At 38.8% G+C, this 14084-nt stretch overlaps 1 non-coding gene across 1 annotated transcript; it reads left to right on the top strand.

The window, feature by feature from the left end:
- The first annotated feature begins 3011 nt into the window (after positions 1-3011).
- On the top strand, positions 3012-3119 carry LOC148564213 (small nucleolar RNA R71). The gene has a single exon (XR_015883886.1). It is a non-coding gene; the product is annotated as a small nucleolar RNA R71 (small nucleolar RNA).
- Positions 3120-14084: the final 10965 nt, after the last annotated feature.

The following is a 14084-nucleotide window of genomic DNA, read 5'->3' on the forward strand; positions in this document are numbered from 1 at the left end:
TCATGAAATCAAACACGGAAGTGTAAATGACAATCAAACAGAGAAGTAAAAGATGCAGCAGGTTCAACAGATTTGGAAAATCACTTTAAAATCAAAACAGAGAGCAACTTGGCTCAATTGCAAAATCTAAATGAGAGGTTGAAGATCTCAGGGGTTGGATGAGACTAGAGACCAAGTCTAGATCTCAATTCCTTCCTTGATCCAACAGAGAATAATTGCAGAAGAAAATAGAGAAGAAAGCAGTAAAGAGAGTTTTGATTCAAATCACAATTCACTGAAATTATGCTGACAAGTAAACAGAGAGAATTCTCAAGGTGAGATTGAAACAGAATTTCTTCAATTCTCAACCCAAGATTCAAAAACAAAGAAAAGAAAATTTAAAGAGAGCTCTTGAATCCTCGTGCTCCCTTCTGGAGCCAGCCTCCTCACAAATATGAAAATGATGCCTTATATAGGCTTTACAAAATGGAAATGAAATTAAAAACAAATTACAATTAAATGAAATTCCTATTTTATCTATTTCTTGTGCCTTTGAGTGATGATCATGGGCCTTTGCTCTTGGTGGAGTTGGGTTGAAAGAGGCCTTGGTTGATTGCTCTTTGAAGATTGAAGAAGAACCGAAGTGAACCAATTGAACCGGAAATGGAGTTAGCCAACGTTGGTCTTCAACGTTAGGGTCAAAGTTAGGGGTCTAACTTTGACCCTAACTTTTCATATCAGCAAACCACATCCTTCTGGTATGGACGTTGGCGCCAACGTTAGGGGTCTAACTTTGACCCTAACGTTGGCAATGCTTGGTGTGAGTGGCGCCAACGTTAGCCTCCAAGTTAGGGGTCTAACGTTGGCGCAAACGTTGGCCTTCCCCCTTTGTGATTTAAGTGCCAACGTTAGCCTCCAAGTTAGGGGGCTAACGTTGGCGCAAACGTTGGTAGCCCAGGGAGAAACTCTCAAGTTCCAACGTTAGCCTCCAAGTTAGGGGGCTAACGTTGGAGCTAACGTTGGCTACTTCCAAAGAGTGATTCACATGCCCAACGTTAGCCTCCAAGTTAGGGGGCTAACGTTGGGGCTAACTTCATGCAACCCGGTTCAATTTTCACTTATTCCATTGTCCTCTCTTCACTCCTAGCCATTCCTCTTTGCTTCAACCTTTCTCCAAGCCTTCTTCACCTATCATTGATCAACCAAACTAATCAAAGTTTTGCTCAAAATCATGAGGTATTCAATCTTCCACAATATGCAACAATTATAGCTTAAAACCTCATGAAATGGCATGAATTCACATATGGTTGGTTCAATCAAGGGAAACATGAAATTCTACTCAATTAGCTTGCTTGTAGCTTAAGAAAGTGCATAATTCTAATGAAAACTAAAGAAAAAGACTAGCTAAAATGGGCTAGGATGACTTGTCATCAGCCTCCCAACACCAAACTTAGAGTTTGACTATGGGGGCTCTGGTTGACTCTGTTTTGAGAGAGGCTTATTGTGCTTCTTTTCCATGTTTACAGAAGGATGACCTTGAGTTTTAAACTCAAGGGAGTCCTTGTTCAATTGAAGGAATAATTCACCTCTGTCAACATCAATCACAGCTTTTGCTGTTGCTAGGAAGGGTCTTCCAAGGATGATAGATTCATCCTCATCCTTCCCAGTATCTAGGACTATGAAATCAGCAGGGATGTAAAGGCCTTCAACCTTTACTAACACGTCCTCTACTTGTCCATAAGCCTGTTTTCTTGAATTGTCTGCCATCTCTAATGAGATTTTAGCAGCTTGCACCCCAAAGATTCCCAGTTTCTCTATTACAGAGAGGGGCATGAGGTTTATCCCTGAACCAAGGCCACACAGAGCCTTTTCAAAGATCATGGTGCCTATGGTAAAAGGTATTAGGAACTTTCTAGGATCCTATTTTTCTGAGGCAATCTCAGTTGATCCAATGCTTTTAGTTCATTGGTGAACAGGGGAGGTTCATCTCCCCAAGTCTCATTACCAAATAAATTGGCATTCAGCTTCATGATTGCACCAAGGAACTTGGCAACTTGCTCTTCAGTGACATCCTCATTCTCTTCAGAAGAGGAATACTCATCAGAGCTCATGAAGGGCGTAAGGAGGTTCAATGGAATCTCTATGGTCTCTAGATGAGTCTCAGATTCCTTTGGTACCTCAGAGGGAAATTCCTTATTGATCACTGGACATCCCAGGAGGTCTTCTTCCTTGGGATTCATGTCCTCCTCCTCTTTTGTGGCTTCGGCCATGATGGTCATTTCAATGGCCTTGCACTCTCCTTTTGGATTTTCTTCTGTATTGCTTGGGAGAGTACTTTGAGGAATTTCAGTGACTCTTTTACTCAGCTGGCCCACTTGTGCCTCCAAATTTCTAATGGAGGACCTTGTTTCATTCATGAAACTTACAGTGGCCTTAGATAGATCAGAGACTAAGTTTACTAAATTAGAGGTATGTTGTTCAGAGTTCTCTGTCTGTTGCTGAGTGGATGATGAAAAAGGTTTACTATTGTTAAACCTATTTCTTCCACCATTATTAAAGCCTTGTTGAGGCTTTTGTTGATCCTTCCATGAGAGATTTGGGTGATTTCTCCATGAGGGATTATAGGTGTTTCCATATGGTTCACCCATGTAATTCACCTCTGCTATTGCAGGGTTCTCAGGATCATAAGCTTCTTCTTCAGAAGATGTCTCTTGAGTACTGTTGGATGTAGCTTGTATTCCATTCAGACTCTGAGAAATCATATTGACTTGCTAAATAAATATTTTATTCTGAGCCAATATGGCATTCAGAGTATCAATTTCAAGAACTCCCTTCTTCATAGGCGTCCCATTATTCACAGGATTCCTTTCAGAAGTGTACATGAACTGGTTATTAGCAACCATGTCAATGAGTTCTTGAGCTTCTGCAGGCGTTTTCTTTAGGTGAATGGATCCACCTGCAGAAGTATCCAATGACATTTTAGCTAATTCAGATAGACCATCATAGAATATATCCAGGATGGTCCATTCTGAAAGCATGTCAGAAGGACACTTTTTGGTCAGTTGCTTGTATCTCTCCCAAGCTTCATAGAGGGATTCACCTTCTTTCTGTTTGAAGGTTTGAACATCCACTCTAAGCTTGCTCAGCTTTTGAGGAGGAAAGAACTTGGCTAAGAAAGCCTTGACCAGCTTATCCCAAGAGTTCAGGCTATCCTTAGGTTGAGAGTCCAACCATATTCTAGCTCTGTCTCTCACAACAAAAGGGAAAAGCATGAGCCTGTAGACTTCAGAATCTACTCCATTAGTCTTAACAGTATCACGGATCTGCAAAAATTCAGTTAAGAACTGAAAAGGATCTTCAGATGGAAGTCCATGAAACTTGCAGTTCTGCTGCATCAGAGAAACTAATTGAGGTTTCAGCTCAAACTTGTTTGCTCCAATGGTAGGGATGGAGATGCTTCTTCCATGTAAATTGGAATTAGGTGCAGTAAAGTCACCAAACATCCTCCTTGCATTATTATTATTTTTGGCTGCCTTGTTCGAAAATTTCTGAAAGGTGCTTGCTGGATTGTTGTAATTTAGCTTCTCTTAGTTTCCTCTTCAGAGTCCTTTCAGGTTCTGGATCTGCTTCAACAAGAATATTCTTGTCCTTGCTCCTGCTCATATGAAAAAGAAGGGAACAGAGAAATAATAATAATAGGGATCCTTTTTGCCCAGGTATAGAGGTTCCCTTATGTGAGTAGAAGAAATGAAAAAGAGAAAATCTGAACTCAGAGAGAGAGAGAGAGTTCGGATTTTTGGTAAGTGAGGAAGAGATGTTAGTAAATAAATAAATAAATAGAATGATATGAGAGAGAGAGAGAATTTTCAAAAATTATTTTTGAAAAAGAGTTATTGATTTTCGAAAATTGTTTTTGAAAAAGGTTAGTAATTTTTGAAAATTAAAATCAAAAATTAAAATAATTAGTTAATTAAAAAGAATTTTTGAAAAAGAGGGAGATATTTTCGAAAATTAGAGAGAGAGAGAGAGTTAGTTAGGTAGTTTTGAAAAAGATAAGAAACAAACAAAAAGTTAGTTAGTTAGTTGAAACAAATTTGAAAATCAATTTTGAAAAGATAAGAAGATAGGAAGTTAGAAAAGATATTTTTAAAATCAAATTTTTTAAAAAGATAAGATAAGAAGATATTTTTAAAAAGATATGATTGAAATTAGTTTTGAAAAAGATTTTATTTTTAAAATCACAATTAATGACTTGATTCACAAGAAATCACAAGATATGATTCTAGAACTTAAAGTTTGAATCTTTCTTAACAAGCAAGTAACAAACTTGAAATTTTTGAATCAAAACATTAATTGATGATGTTATTTTCGAAAATTAGGAGATAAAGATAAGAAAAAAATTTTTGAAAAGTATTTTTAAAATTTTCGAAAATAACTAAGAAAAATGAAAAAGATTTGATTTTTGAAAAAGATTTTGAAAAGGTAAGATTTTTAAATTGAAAATTTGATTTGACTCATAAAAACAACTAGATTTTAAAAAGTTTTGAAAAAGTCAACTCAAATTTTCGAAATTTATGAGTGAAAAAGGGAAAGATATTTTTTTGATTTTTGAATTTTTAATGATGAGAGAGAAAAACATGAAAATGATGCAATGCATGAAAGTTATGGATCAAAACAATGAATGTATGCAAGAATGCTATGAATGTCAAGATGAACACCAAGAACACTTTGAAGATCATGATGAACATCAAGAACATATTTTTGAAAATTTTTACATGCAGAGAAAACATGCATGATACCAAACTTAGAAATCTTTAATGCTTAGGCACTAAGAATTCAAGAATGCATATGAAAAACAAGAAAAGACACAAAACAAGAAAACATCAAGATCAAACAAGAAGACTTACCAAGAACAACTTGAAGATCAAGAAGAACACCATGAATGCATGATTTTTTTTGAAAAATGCAAGATGAACATGCAATTGACACCAAACTTAAAATCTGACTCAAGACTCAAACAAGAAACACAAAATATTTTTGATTTTTATGATTTTATAAATTTTTTTTGTATTTTTTAGAAAATTAATGTGAAAAAGAAAAATAAGGATTTCAAAATTTTTAATATGAATTTCAGGAATCTTGTACTCTTAGTCTAAAGCTCCAATCTGAGGGTTAGACATGGCTTACTAGCCAGCCAAGCTTTAGAAGATATTTATACTTTCCATGTATAGAGCAACTAAGTGTGTGAGAATCAACAAGCTCTTGTGATGATAAGTTGAAACCCTAGTCCAAAAGATTAGACATGGCTTACAGCCAGCCAGGATTCAACAAATCATAATGAAACACTAGAATTCATTCTTGAAAAATTCTGAAGAACAATATATTTTTGAAAAGATTTATAATTTTTTTCAAAAATAAAGGAAAATTTTTTTAAAAATTTTTGAAATTTTTTTTTTTGAAAACAAAACAAGAAGAAAATTACCTAATCTGAGCAACACGATGAACTGTTAGTTGTCCAAACTCGAACAATCCCCGGCAACGGCGCCAAAAACTTGGTGCATGAAATTGTGATCTCAGGCAACGGTGCCAAAAACTCTGTACGCACGTCTTAATAAATCGTTTTTCATTCACAACTTCGATACAACTAACCAACAAGTGCACTGGGTCGTCCAAGTAATAAACCTTACGTGAGTAAGGGTCGATCCCACGGAGATTGTTGGTATGAAGCAAGCTATGGTCACCTTGTAAATCTCAGTCAGGCGGATATAAAATAGTTATGGAGTTTTCAAAAATAAATAATAAATAGACAGAAAATAATGATAGAAATACTTATGTATATCATTGGTGAGAATTTCAGATAAAGGTCTAGAGATGCTTTTCTCCCTCTGAACTTCTGCTTTACTGTTGTCTTCATCCAATCAGTCCTACTCCTTTCCATGGCTGGCTTTATGTAAGGACATCACCATTGTCAATGGCTACTTTTCATCCTCTCTGGAAAATGGTCCGATGCGCTGTCACTGCATGGCTAATCGTCTGGAGGCATCACTGTGGTCAATGGCTGCATCCTATCCTCTTGTGAAAATGGTCCAAACGCTCTGTCACAGCACGGCTAATCATCTGAGGTTCTCGATCATACTGGAATAGGATTCACCCTCCTTTTGCGTCTGTCACTACGCCCAGCACTCGCGAGTTTGAAGTTCGTCACAATCATTCAATCCCAGAATCCTACTCGGAATACCACAGACAAGGTTTAGACTTTTTGGATTCTCATGAATTCCGCCATCAACCTAGCTTATACCACGAAGATTCTGACTAAGAGATCCAAGAGATACTCATTCAATCTAAGATGGAACGGAAGTGGTTGTCAGGCACGCGTTCGTGGGGGAATGATGATGATTGTCACGTTCATCACATTCATGTTGAAGTGCGAATGAATATCTTAGAAGTGGAATAAGTTGAATTGAATAGAAAAACAGTAGTACTTTGCATTAATTCATGAGGAACAGCAGAGCTCCACACCTTAATCTATGGAGTGTAGAAACTCTACCGTTGAAAATACATAAGTGAAAGGTCCAGGCATGGCCGAATGGCCAGCCCCCCAAAACATGATCAATATGATCCTAAGATGAACTAAAAATCATAAGATGTCTAATACAATAGTAAAAAGTCCTATTTATAATAAACTAGTTACTAGGGTTTACAGAAGTAAGTAATTGATGCATAAATCCACTTCCTGGGCCCACTTGGTGTGTGCTTGGGCTGAGCTTGAATGTTACACGTGCAGAGGCTCTTTCTGGAGTTGAACGCCAGGTTGTAACGTATTTCTGGTGTTCAACTCTGGTTCGTGACGTGTTTCTGGCGTTTAACTCCAGACAGCAGCGTAGAACTGGAGTTCAACGCCCTTTTGCGTCGTCTAAACTCGGCCAAAGTATGGACTATTATATATTGCTGGAACGCCCTGGATGTCTACTTTCCAACGCAATTGAAAGCGCGCCATTTTGAGTTCTGTAGCTCCAGAAAATCCACTTTGAGTGCAGGGAGGTCAGAATCCAACAACATCAGCAGTCCTTCTTCAACCTCTGAATATGATTTTTGCTCAAGTCCCTCAATTTCAGCCAAAAAATACCTGAAATCATAGAAAAACACACAAACTCATAGTAAAGTCCAAAAATGTGAATTTAACATAAAAACTAATAAAAACATCCCTAAAAGTAACTAGATTCTACTAAAAACATACTAAAAACAATACCAAAAAGCGTATAAATTATCCGCTCATCAGTCTTCCTCATCACTCAAGTCGTAAGCTGGAGGTTGAGAGAAATCTACCTCCGCATCTTCTTCGTATTCACTTGGATAAGGTTCTTCAATCTCAGAGAATTCACTTGCGGATGCAAGTTCATTACTAGGAGAACTTGACTTGTGACTATCATCATCAAGGAGATTTGCTTCTTGGATTATTCTGTCTAGTTCTTCATAAAAGACTTGCCTTGGGGGTTGTGCACTATCCTCCTTAGCATCAATTGTAACGTCCTTGACAGAATTTTCCACAACTCTCGATTCCCATGGAAGTTCAGCGTCTCCTAAGTCTTCAACCAACTCTTCTTCATTTATAATGACAGTTTCCTCTACTTGTTCCAATACGAAGTCATGCTCTGTTTTGTCCACTGGAGTTTCTAGTATCTCCTTCATGCTACTCTCTTCATTAGATTGTCCACATGGGGTTGTGGGAGGTCCTTGAATGCCCGAACGTCTAGAAGATAATTGACTTATTGCTTGCTCCAGTTGATGAAGGGTTTTTTAAAGTTGATCTACTGTTTCCTTGAGGCGAGCCTGTGATTCTGGAGGTGATGGATTTGGACATGGTACGTAGGAAAGTGGTGGTGTTTGGGAGTAATCGGATTGGGATTGGGGTAAATAAGGATCATATGGTGGTGAATGGGAGCATTTTCTGTAATTTCTGATGCGTGGCCTCTATCACGAGTCTGCGTGGGTGACGTTAGGATTTTTGCCAGTAAAGAATGTCATAAAAACAGTCGCGTTGTAGATATAGTCTCTAAACCGACAAAAATCCCTTCGTACAAACGTTTTGGGTGTCACAAGTAACAAACTCCTTAAAAATTGTTAACCGAGCATTCAAACCTCGGGTCGTCTTCTTAAGGAACTGCGAGGAAGTATGTTCTTATTATTGGTTATAAAGGTTGTAATCGGGGTTTAGAAGGTGAGAAGCAAGTAATTTAAATGACGAGTGAATTAAATGGCAATTAAAAATAAATAATAACGGTGAAATAACTTTTGGCAAGATAAGGGAAATTAGAAGTCCAGCTTAGTTATCTCTCTCAACAATAATGAAAGTTGTATCTTAATTCCACTTGGTCAACCTTTACCAGGGCAAAGGAAAGTTAAGGGACTAATTAAATTGACCTTTCAATCCTAATTATTTCCTAAGAAAAGGTTGGGATTATTTAAGTTCAGCTCAATTAGCAAGATAACGATTATCAGTTATGTTGAGTTTAATAACTGTTGAGTTACTGAATTCTTAACCAGGACCAAAAGGGGAAAAAGTAAAATTGCTAGAATAATAAAAATGTCCTTAGATGGGAAGCAATGATAACTTAAATCAAAGAGAACAATCATGAACTGAAAATACCTCAATTATCATAAATTCAAAGGGCAATCTGTGACATGGAATAATTCATAAATCAAATTATAATAATCAATTCAAATGTTGGAACTAAAATAAATGTAGAACTAAAATAAAAGAACATTAAAACCTGGATCCAGAGATACTCCCAAAACAAGAAGAAGTCCTAAATCCTAAGAGAGAGAGAATCTCTCTCTAAACTAAATCTAAATCATGAAAACTAGAAATTGGCGAGCTCTTTTTTGAATGGATGCATTCCCACACTTTATAATCTCTGGTCTATGCTGTCTGTACTTGGATCTGGGCCAAGAAGGGCTTCAGAATTCACTGGGGGCGTATTCTATAAATTCTGATACGTGGCCTCTGTCACGCGTCCGCGTGGGTCACGCCGTTGCGTCATTTGGAGCTTTTCCTTTCCACGCGGTCGCGTCAGTCATGCGACCGCGTCATGTGCGTTCTGCTTAAGGCGCGCGGTCGCGTCAGTCGTGCGGCCGCGTCACTGCTGATTCGTGCTTGGCACGCGATCGTGTCGTCCATGCGATCGCGTGAATATCAGTTTCCTTAAAAGCTCCGTTTTGCTTTCTCCTTTCATTTTCGTATGTTTCCTTTTCCATTCTTTAAGTCATTCTACCTTAGAAAATCTGAAACTACTCAACACACTAATTACGGCATCGAATGGAAATAAAGGTAATTAAAATAATTAATTTTTAAAGCTTAGGAAACATGTTTTTCACAATATGACATAATAAGGTAGGGAAAGTAAAACCATGCAATTAATGTGAATAAGTAGGTGAAGAGTTGAATAAATCACTCTAATTAAGCACAAAAGAACTCATGAAATATGGGTTTATCAACCTCCCAACACTTAAACACTAGCATGTCCTCATGCTAAATCCAAGGTAAATAATTAAGGTTAAAGTGATGGAATGTCATGCAATGCAACCTAATTTAAATGCAACTACCTAAATGAATGATGCATCATGCAACTCTAACTTATTCACTCATATATAAGGCTTACATGTAGTCAAGTTAATTCACATTCTCAAGGAGTCATGTATATATATATATAGCTAACCCTTAAATAATAAAGCATTTTAGCAAATAAGATGGGAAAGAAAATATTGTACAAACTTGCAAAACAATTAGTAAATATAAGCACAGATATATGTTGATGAGTTATAGAATCCTCATTGGATTTTGTGTTTACTCTCTAGTCACTCAGTGTTTATTGGGTTTATTCATTCTATTTTCTTTTTATTATTAATTTCTATAGCTTTGTTTTTCATCTAACCAATCAACAATTATAGAATATAGTCATACCAAAAAGTCATGAGGTCTTAATTGAGGTTGTAATGGGGCCAAGGTAAAGGTGAGGATTTATGTATAGGGTCAAGTGAGCTAATAAGTGAATCCTTAATTAGACTAAAACATACATTTTTAGTAAAACAAAATCTCTTTACCTAATTTCCCATATTTCCCACTTATTGTTACATGCTCATGTTTCACTTTTTGCTTTTTCCATTCCATGTGCATTGCGTTTATTTTGCATTGGGGAATTTCTTTTGGATCCCCTTTTATTAAATGCTGAAAAATAACTCTTTTTTTTAATGCACATGGTAATTGAATCACTTAGATTTTTTTTCATGAACATGCTTCCCAAATTTATTTTATTTCTTTTAACTTCTCTTACCTTTTTGTTTCTATCATCCATGTTCCCAAAAGGTTTCCCACATTTAACTCTATTCATGATTTTCTATCTTAAGCTAACCAAGGATTCACTTGGGATTTTCTTTTGTTTTTCTGCTTAAGGCTAGTAATTTGGCTAAATAGAATAAAGGGGTTTTAAAAGGCTCAAGGGGGTTAACAAGGGTGATGTAAAAGGTAGGTTAATTTGGGGTGAGTGAGCTAAAATCAAATGATGGCCTCAATCATTCTCTTGGCATGTATCTATTCTATATTCTATAATTGGACATATAGATTAAAGCAAAGGAAAGAACATTAGAATAAAAAGAAATGTAACACACAGAAATGAAATTATGGTTTGAATGCAACCATACAATTTAAGCTCAAGACTCACAGGCTGTGTGTTCTCTAACTCAAGCATCATATATCATCTATATATTGTATGCAGGTTTAGTTAAAAATTCCCATTATTCTCATAAAAAAAATTATTTAGGGTAGCTTTTAAAGTTTTAATATTCCTCCTTGACGAAATGTTGTCAGCTTAACTACATCATGTAATGCTATATATACAAGGTTTTATGGATCTAAATCTATTATGTTCAAGTTCCTAGCTTACTCCTTTTTTTTTATATTTGTCAATTTAAACTAAGCTATAACTAAGCTATCTTATGTAAAAAGGGTAAACTATACTAATTGATCCACTAATAAGTTAGAATTGCAAACTAAACTAAATAACTAAAATGAACTAAATAACTAAAATATGAACAAAAAATGCAAAATGCAGAAAATAGAGTAAAATACACAAGTAGCAATGTATAAGTACTCAGAAAATAACAATAAAAGAAAAAGAGAAAAATACAGAAAAATATCCAAAATAAAAGAAAAAGTATGTAGTAGTTCACCAAAATAAACGCCAGAGATGGCGACCTCCCCACACTTAAAATGAAGCATCGTCCCCGATGCTCAATCAAGCCGGGTGTGAAGGAGTGTCATCACTGGTAGGGATAGTAGCTGGGGTCTCTGTGGCGGTGGTGGGCTGAGAGTCTGGCTGCTGTAGAGGGGGGACTGACTGGAGCGGGATCTCCGGATCTGCAGCCTCAAGCTGATGTGGGGCCTCTTGCTGTGGTGTAGCGTGCTCTGTGCATGCCTGCTGATGAGTCTCTGCCTGGGAATGAGGCTCCTCCTCGTGCTCATCCTCCTCCTCCTCTGATGGCTCTGATGGTGTGTCGGGCTCGGAGGGGATGTCGGCGCCCTGTCTGATCATCAGCTTCAGATGGGAATAGCGTCGCCTGCTGCGGCGCTCCAATCTCTCATACCGGCACCTGTTACGGCGCTCCATCAGATCAAGCTGGCGGAATAGACGGTGCACGAGGCGATAAACCGGCTCAGAGGCGGGTGGAGGTGCAGTGGTGGCAGCAGGGGCAGCTGTGGATGAAGAGGGTCCAGTGGACGGAGGGGCTGTCTCATCAGTAGCAGTGACAGGTGGTTGTCTGTAGCCCAAAGCAAGGAAGTTCCTGCTGTGAGGAATGATCTTCTTGCAATCTGCCGCTGGTGGTCTCTCATTGGCATCCTCCCATGGCACGTCAGCTCGACGGCCTAGCTGTGTAATCAGATACAGAAAAGGGAGGGTGCCGTGGACGTGGACCTTGGCCATATAGTGCCGAATGAAACGTGGCAGATAAAGGTCCTTACCCTCCAGCACACACCAAAGGAGGGTGATCATGGTAGCCAGGATCTCCGTCTCGTGAGTACTCGGCATCACAAAATTACTCAAGATCTGATGCCATAGCCGAGCCTCATCATTCAAGTACACTCTCTTGATCCCTCTAGGCATAGTGGTGTTCTGACCCATCTCCCAAGGAACAGCAGGGTCGAGAGCTATCCGTTCCTTCACGACGTCCCAGTCAAACTGCATCTGGCCCATGTCCTCCTCAGCTTGTGCATAACCATCTGGCTGATCGGACTTGGCTGGGAGCTGGAGAATGGTCTCTATGGCCTCCTCAGTGACCAGAATTTGCTTTCCCCTCAGGTTCAGTGCATCTAGGGTAGTAAGGTAGTAGTTGCAATAGAATTCCCGGACCCAAGATGCATTGACCTCTGTCAGTGGTCTCTCCAGAAAGAACCAGCCTCGTTGCTTGATTTGCTCAGTGGTGTATTGCTGGAGGGCTTCTGAAATCTTCAAGGTACATTCCAGGTATAGATTTCTGGAGTTTGCAAAAGTCGGGTACTTCAGCTCACAGTACCGGTTTGCAAATTTTATAGGATCAGTTGAAGGGAGCAGCTGGTCAGCTTTTTCCTGCTGTGTAAAGTTCTTCTCCCGCCATGAGGAATCGTGCATTAGACCAATGATGGACTGGGAGGAATCTCCTCTCTTGCGCTTGCCAGTAGCCTTGCCTTTGCCTTTCCTCTGTGAGGCAGACATCCTGAAAAATAGAAAACTAGGAATGGATAAAAAAAATAGGAAAGCAAATAGGCAATTAAACAAAGGAAACTCAAAGCGGTAAGGGAGAAAATTGAATAAGAAAAATGAGCAATTGAAAATGTGATTGAATTAATATTAAATGGAAAGAAAATAAACCATATGCCATGGTTAGAAAGTTAGAGGAAAGTGAAAATAATCAGAAAAGAGATCAAAAGGGTTAGTATGGTTAGGATTTGAAAAAGAAATTAGTAAATTAAAATCAGTGAGTTAGTAAAGTGCGGGTTAAAGTAAGTGGCATAGAGAAAAAAACATATAACAAGGATTCATAGGTAAGAATAGAAGTACTCATAATTAAACAAGCAGTTTATGAACCAGGAAATCAAAAAGGATAAGAAAGTCTGCCATAGCATTCATGTAATGGTTTGGGTAAAGCAGAGTAAAACAGATTTCAGAAATGCCAAACCAAAACATGAATGAAAACAAATTTAAAAAAAATTTGGGCAGCATTCCGGCTAAAATTGGATTGTCCTGGAAAATAAACAGCAATCATATCAGTTCATATGAATTAAAAAAAATCAAGCTGCATGTACATAGATATAAAATAAACATAAAAACTCAATGTAAACAGCAGCAACATACAAGAAAGCAGCATATGAAACATGATTATAGCAGCAACATATTTGCACATAGGATAAAACAGAAGTAAGAACAGTGCAAGTAAACAGTCCTAGATCCACTAACCACAGCCTAAGCTACCTAACAACCTAAAAATCCACTACAACATGCAAGTCTAGCTATCCTAATCATGAACATAAACGGAATAAAAATACAGAAAAGTGACGAACGGATAAAAAGGATTGCGTGTTGCGGAACCTAGTAAGCGGAAGGGGTGGCACAGGGAAGAAGGTGGCTGTGGCGGCGTCCGGCGTGGTGGTGGTGCACGGCGTCGCGGTGGCGGCTGAGGGGGGCAGTGGCGGAGAGAGGTATTAGGATTAGTGAGAGAGGAAGAGAATAGGGGAAGGGAGGGCGGTGGTTGTTGCTGGCTGAAGGGGGTGGGTGGCGGAGAGGGGGGCGCGGCTGGATGGCTGGCGGTGGAGGGCGGTGGTTAAGGTTGGCAGTGGTGGAAAGGGGAGGAGAGAGGAAGAAGGAGGAGGAGAGAAAGGGAGGGGGTGGTACAGCGGTGGCGTCTGGGCAGCGGCGGCGGCGTCGGGGTGGTGGCGTGGTGGCTGGCCGGCGGCGGCTGGGGGAAGAAGAACAGAGAAGGAGAAGAGGGTTGGGGGTGAAGGGGGGCTCGCGACTGATAGGGTTCGCGGGCTGGGGGGTTATATTTTCGAATCCACGCAGCCGCGTGGGGCACGC

Source organism: Arachis ipaensis, chromosome B5, assembly GCF_059453495.1.
Source record: "Arachis ipaensis isolate K30076 ecotype BB chromosome B5, ASM5945349v1, whole genome shotgun sequence".
Taxonomy (NCBI): domain Eukaryota; kingdom Viridiplantae; phylum Streptophyta; class Magnoliopsida; order Fabales; family Fabaceae; genus Arachis; species Arachis ipaensis.